Raw genomic sequence first — 7,116 nt, 5'->3', positions numbered from 1 at the left:
AATGTTGACATATACCTTTCAAGCAAAGATATATGGTGGCTTCTTCGTGCTCTTCTTACTTTTTTTTCCCTTATTTTTTAACACTGCCGCCGTCCTATTTTTTTCTTTCTTTTAAACCTATCTTTTTTCTCTTCTGCTTTTTCAACTTGAGTCAATATAATGCAGGACTAGAAAAAGATGAGAAAAGAAAGTATTCAGGGTCAGTAAAATGAACAATAAAATCGATCCATGAGCCAAGAGACAAAGTCATGGAAAGACAGCCAAGGCTAATGCCAGGAGGTCCCCCTAAGAGAAGACAAAGCAGGAAACACTCCCCAAAACAGAACCACTGACAGCCAGACTGCAAGGCAAGGAGCTGAGGGTGGTCATTAGGAAGACAGCTAAGTCTGCTAAAGGGGGTCCTTTTTAAAATATGCTCTTTAAGGATATTGTCTGACCCTCTGAATATAGTCCTCAAAATATATCCTTGATCCAGCTTACTTTGAGCTTGTGTACAAAATAATAGTGTGTTTGAAGTATTAGGTAATTTTTCATTTCTGTTTTGAAGGCATTCAAATATCAGGTACTATAAGCACATTCATTCCTTATTTCTTTAAAAAAAATGCCAAAGCTACTGCATCAAAAATGATATTCTGATTTGCCTGAATGTGGTAGGAGCAGGGCAGAGTTGAAATTCACACCACTGGAATTTTAATTATAGTCAGTTCTAACACTACTTTTATGATAAGCCCTTGTCTATAAGCAGCTTTTAAACCCATCCATTTAATCACAGTTTAGGTCAGAAGCAGAGGTTGCCTGTGTAGAGTAGGGTCATAGGATGAGCCCCCAGAGAGCAGGCAGGAGGCTGGTAGAGGGGTGAACATCAAGAAGCCTCCTCCAGGGAAGCAGTGCACCAGCTGGAAAAACATGACACCAGATGCAATAATAATCCTGGAGAGATCTAGGCCTCACAGCAACCAGGGGTTCTACAGAAGGGAGGGGAAGATATTTGAGTGAGCGAGCCACTTTGGTGCCAGTTCTGGGTGGTACTTGTAAAACACTAGGAGTCAGGAAAATCAGCCTTCAGTGGCTACACACTGACCTGCCCTTTTGTGCCTTAGCTACAAGTACATTTGTAGTCACACGAAGCACCATCCCAAGTTCTAACTACAACTTTCTAGGACTCCAACAGTGAGGGAGTGTGTTTTATAACTAATCTACAGATTTTCCAGCTCTCCAGCAAATCTTAAGATGTCAGAGAAAAAATTGCAGAACCCCAGGATTCAGTATAGGAAAACAAAATCACCACACAAAAAAATGTGTGAATATTTAATTTTACCTTAGAAGAAATCATACAATGTAGGATGATGACCAGTTATGCAACTTACCTAGAATAAAAACTTATTTCTGCTAAATCCCATTTTCCTTTGAACCAATCTGTGAGAGCAACAGCCTCCTTCCCATCTTTGAAATGAGATTATTAAAATTACCTTGTCTTATGGAATAATAAGATGTTTTGGATTTGCATACAAATAACCCAGTGCAGGTGTCGAGCAGGGGAGGCAGCAAGAGGTTTGGAGAACAGATCAAACAAAATTGGCCATGTTTAAATCTGGGTAATGGCTACATAATGGTTCATATACTCTCTACTTTTGTATATGTTTCAAATTTTCCGTTAAAAAAACATTAAGAATTATATTTGAATTTTTAATTTTGTCTTTTTTATTACTATTTCTAAAACAATCAATGCAGATTGCAGAAAATCTAGACAGGACAATAAAATGTGAAGAAGGAGAAAATATTTTAGCATGCATGACCTTTCCCAACATTCAAATATCAAATACGATAATAATGTCACCCCATAAATTACTGATCCTAGTAGCCTCAACTAGTTAGTCCTTAACTTTAACGCCATGATTTCTCCAGTATTGACTGGAACTGATATTATCCACATTTGTGAAAGTAAGAGATGATAAAGGCAGCTATAAAACACATTGTGCCAACTAACTAGCCAGCAGTTATAATAATTGCAGGGTCAGGGCCACAGGTGAACCAATATGAGTGAATAGATATCTTAGAGCAATGTGTTTATCCTTCATAATTTGAATGAACTCTTTTCAGGGAATCTAGGCATCATCAGGTCAGTTACTGTCTACAGTAGCTTTCCAAAACACCTTGAAAAAGCACTGGTAAGCAATGAACTGCCTTCTGCAGAAACAGCAAGAGAGGTCATTTCTTCAACCTAACACAAAGCCAGTATTTCATATTCCAATAAGTTGTATATTGGTTATCCGTTGCTGGCTAACAACTCACGCCAAAGTTTAGCAGCTTAAAACAGTAAACGTTTATCATCTCACACCATTTCTGAAAGTCAAGAATCCAGGAGTGGCTTACATAGGTGGTTCTAGCTTAGGATCTTGTAAGAAGCATCAGTCAAGTTGAGCAGAGCTGCAGTCATCAGTAAGGCTTAATTGGAGCTCGAGAGCCACTTCCAAGTTTACTCAAAGGTTATCAGCCACCCTCAGTTCCTTACCACAAGTTCTTTTCATAGGCTGCCTGAGTGTCTTCATGACATGGCAGCTAGTTTCCCAGAGAGTAAGTGATCAAAGAGAGTGAGAAAAAGAAAGAAGAGAACACCAAATGAGAGAGTGCCTAAGACTGAAGCCACAGTCCTATATAATCTAGTCCTTGAAGTAACACACCATCATTTCTGCCTTATTCTCTTGGTCACACAGACCAACCCTAGTACATCGTGAGAGGGGAAACAGAAAGATGTGAATGCCAGGAGGCAGGGATCATTGGGGACCATTTTGGAGGCTAGCTACTGCCTGGAGGCTAGGAGAAAAGAAATAACTCTTAAATATCAGAGATAAGATATCTGAAAATGGATTTGCAAGGGTTATCTTTAAGTGTAGTTGGACACCAGTCCATCTGGGATGGTTGTGTTACTAAGGTAAAGAGGGAGCCAAACAATAACTTCCAGTCATTTAAAATTTTCAAAATACCTTAATGCTGTAACTCTCCATGTATAAAAAAAAGAGTACCCCATCAAGCAGTCAATCTAGGGGATCGCTAATTTTCTCTACCTTCGGAGCTGAAGAGAACAGTAGTGGCAATTTCTGTTAAATTCTGTTTTATGCTCACTGCTCCCAAATGGGGTTATGCATGCCTCTGCCAAAGTTCAGTTCCTGGTTTCTAGTTGCATTGCTGGTAGACTTCAGTCAGACTTGGCACAAATGTTCTAGCCTGGCTTTTGTTGTTGTTGTTGATTTTCAGTCTTAGTCATCCCAACCAAAGAATCATGGTAGAAGAGTAGGAAAATACAGCACATGGTTTTTGCCTTTAACTTAAAATCTCAGCAAAAGAAGAAACCTTGAAACCTAGAGACCTTGAAAAAAACAGAAACTTTATAAACTGATAGTCCCTAGCTGTCTTTAGGCTTCAGTTTATATATACCAAATTAAAAGTTATACTTCAGTCTCTTTCTCTGTATTCATCTCTAAATCCACACTTATGTGTTGATTTCTAGCACTGGTAGTTTTGAAAAATAGTAGTTTTAGGGTTTCCTACCATAGTTTCATAATGCAAATCATCATTGCATGTAACTCGACCCAATAACTTAATAATAATTGACATGGGTAAACAATTGAAGTAGTAGATAAATTCCACAGTCCATCCAGAGTCATGTTTTTTTCAACTATGATTTTGATCAAATTAAAATAAGGCATATGATCTATTGGCAAATAGATACCTTCTCATCAAAAATAGAGACTAATAACAAAAAGCAGCCCTATAATTGGTAAACTGTGCAAACTAAAGAGTTATTTAGATATAGTAGAAGGGAAAGGGAAACATGAGTGACATTTTCACTTTAATAATCGCCATCATGGAAGAAATAGGCTTTATAATAATTTTACTCATTGTTAAAAGTGAAATTTAATCATTTTTACAATCTGTTGAGTAATAAATTAACTCTAATGAAAAGAGTTTGATGCATATAATCATTAACTCTAACGGTCACTATTAATCATTATCTCCTCCCAGCCCAACAGTACTTTCAGTACCCTACAATTCTGAGGTGCAGATTCCTTTTTGAGTCCTCTCTTGATGTTATCAGAACATGTGGAATTATATTGTCAGGTATTTTCTACTTGTCAAAATAATTCATTGATATCTCTTCAAAGGAGATTTTTTGGTATCACTGTAAAGAATAAAGCACCTATACTACATCCCCCCAAATTAAAATAAAATCTCTTATTCTTTAACAGAGAATTAAATGGCTTAGGATGAAGAGGTTCTCCTTTCTGGTTCATTCTCTATGAGTTATTATGTTTATACAGCCAAATTATGTGGGTTTTCTTTTTAGGTTCACTTTAAGAGACACTTTCTCCTCAGGAAAAAGAGTGTTATTGATCACAGCCCTACATCTGACTCCTTTCTTATATGTTTATTTTTGAGGAACTCCTACAGACTGGCTTGGCCTCAACCATAGATAGAAGTTTATTCTGTATGATTTGAGTGTGTGTGTGTGTGTGTGTGTGTGTGAAGTAAGGAGCCACAGAAGTAGTGTAGGAAATAAATCATGTTTTATACAAACATGCAAGAGAACCCTCAAATACTCTGGATAATATCTTACCAAAGAGTAAATGATTAATGTCAGATTCTTTCCTAAGAGCAAATTTTGATAGTCCAGGAATAGAGTTACCACTAGAACACAAGGCACCAGAAAGGGGGTTAGGAGAGGTCAGGCAGAATATACCTATATCCAAGATTAATTATTTGTCCTTCTATCCAAGTTCTGCCTCTGGGCAGACCTCCCACAATGACTTCCAAATATTTGGAATTTTTTAAATTTTCCTTTGGAATTAAAATGAATATATGCAGGTATTCCTTCATCTTATGACTTCAAAACTATTGTCAACTCAGTAAAACTCTTTTCCTTATTTTTCCACTTAAAAAACTAATTTTGCAATTACTCTCATATTTCAGGGAATTGTCCCTGATATCTAGGCAAGACTTCTTGAGGCTAAATTACCTCAGAGAAACATGAAGCATGGTCTTCATTTTATAGTGAAAGATGAGAGAAAAATAAATAAGAAATGAGGTGCAATCTAAAATGGATACAAAGTTTAACAGAAAAGCGTTCTTCAATTATACATATTAAAGAGAGAGAGAGGAAAATTACACCTGTACTGCCAATCAGGGAAGGAAAAGTGATTACAATTGACCATGCAAAGATAATTGTTTTCCTTCTTTTAATAGCTTCTGGGTTGTGGTTATCCCCATATTTTATAAAATAATTTGTGATACAATAGTTGGTCTTGATGAAGTTGAGTAGAAAGTCAAACATTGGATCAGGGATGGAAATGGGTGGTGTATATTTTTAGTTACTGAATATATTTAGTATGAGGACCTGAATTGGGTATACCTCATTGTACTAGAGAGAGAGAAACCGCCTGCTTTTAAAGAAATAACTCAAAATTGTGAATCAAGAGACCTGGATTGACGTTCTGGCTGTGCTACTTAAAAACTATATACCCTAGGCAAACTTTCGTTCAGTATTCCTAAGTACATGTTGTCATTTGTCATTCTATTTTATACCTTGGAAGATAAACAAAACCTCCCCCAAAAAAGCAAAAGGCTAAATGGAGTACCTAATGCTAAAAAGAAGGGGAAGGACAGCCCCAATTTAGTTTAGTTTTCATATACATACAAATACTTAAACAAATAAATAAAATAATATTAGTAATCCTTCAGGAAAGTACCAGTCCCTGCTTAGAAAGCAATTAATATGGTTTCTTAGAAATGACATTAAATAAGTTTATTTATGACATAATAACAGACTGTCCACATACGGAAAAAATAACGAGTAATTCTGCTTCAAGCCACAGTTCAAATGCTTACAAATATTTAATATGATTGGAGAGAAATTAATAAAGTTTTCACTCTTTCACATTCCCTTTCTCAGTTGATGACTAATAATTGCTCATTGGTTTAGGCAAAACTTTTGGTTTTAGCCTTAAGCTGAAGTGTTGGGGTATCTAGAGTGATAAATGGGAGATTAAACATAAAATATTTTTTAAAGTTGAAGTTTCAGTACAATTATAAAGTATGTACACACACACACACACACCCCAAAAAAAAGTGTAATGTAATAGGAAGAACTGTTTACATTAAGGGTCAGGATTCTTACATTCTACCCTAAGACTAGTTAAATGACCAGATGCCAGTTTGGTAGCTGTACATCTGGTTCCAGTGCTCTACCAAGAGTTGGTCTAACCCAAATAGCAATTGGGCATTTTCCAGAGACCTGCGGAATATCCTGCAATTTTCCCTTGGAGCAAAAAAAAAAAAAGAAGAATGTGGATTGCAGGAAAATCTGCTACTTTGGAAATTTAGCTAGTTTAAGGTTCCCCAATGTAAATTCTGTAGGATGCTAGTTCTTCTGAGCACAGGTCATGTTTCTGTAGTTCTGCTGTCATAAATTTGGAAAACACTTCCCACTATAACTCTGCTCCCTTGAAGTCACATTACTTGTTAGCTTATTAAAGGTTCTGAAAATTCTTTGTAACAGTGTATTCACCCACGGAATGCTTTTCTCCTAACACCTATTTATATCCCTTGGGATACACTGACTTAAATTATAAGGTCCTACAGAGCAAGTCCTTAAGATATGAATAATCAAGACCAGCACCCAAAGGACGGTGATCATTGATCAGTCATCCTGTGAATGGTGGGCCAAAGTTGTCAGTCCAAAAATTTAAATTCTTAATGTCCTGGATGACAGTCATGAGAGCATATTTTTAATATTTGAAGATGAAACTAAAGCTAAATCTATGTAATCAAATCCTTTTTTCAGCCAGCTGGGCAGAGTTGAGCCTTTTAAATAGACCTAGAAAGTTTATTGCACCCACAAACACATGTACACATATAAATTCAATGTTTTTAAAAATATTTTTATTGAAGTATAGTTGACTTACAATGTTACATTATGTTCAGGTGTGCAGCAAAGTGATAGTGTATATATGTTAACCCCTAATTCCTAATTTATCCTCCCGCCTTTTTCCCCTTTGGTAACCATACCATGTTAGCCACATACCATGTGTCTAAATTCAAAGGGTTTTTTTATACATGGAA

This window comes from Camelus dromedarius, chromosome 4, assembly GCF_036321535.1.
Source record: "Camelus dromedarius isolate mCamDro1 chromosome 4, mCamDro1.pat, whole genome shotgun sequence".
NCBI classification, from domain to species: domain Eukaryota; kingdom Metazoa; phylum Chordata; class Mammalia; order Artiodactyla; family Camelidae; genus Camelus; species Camelus dromedarius.
Note: the sequence above shows the minus strand (reverse complement) of the source record.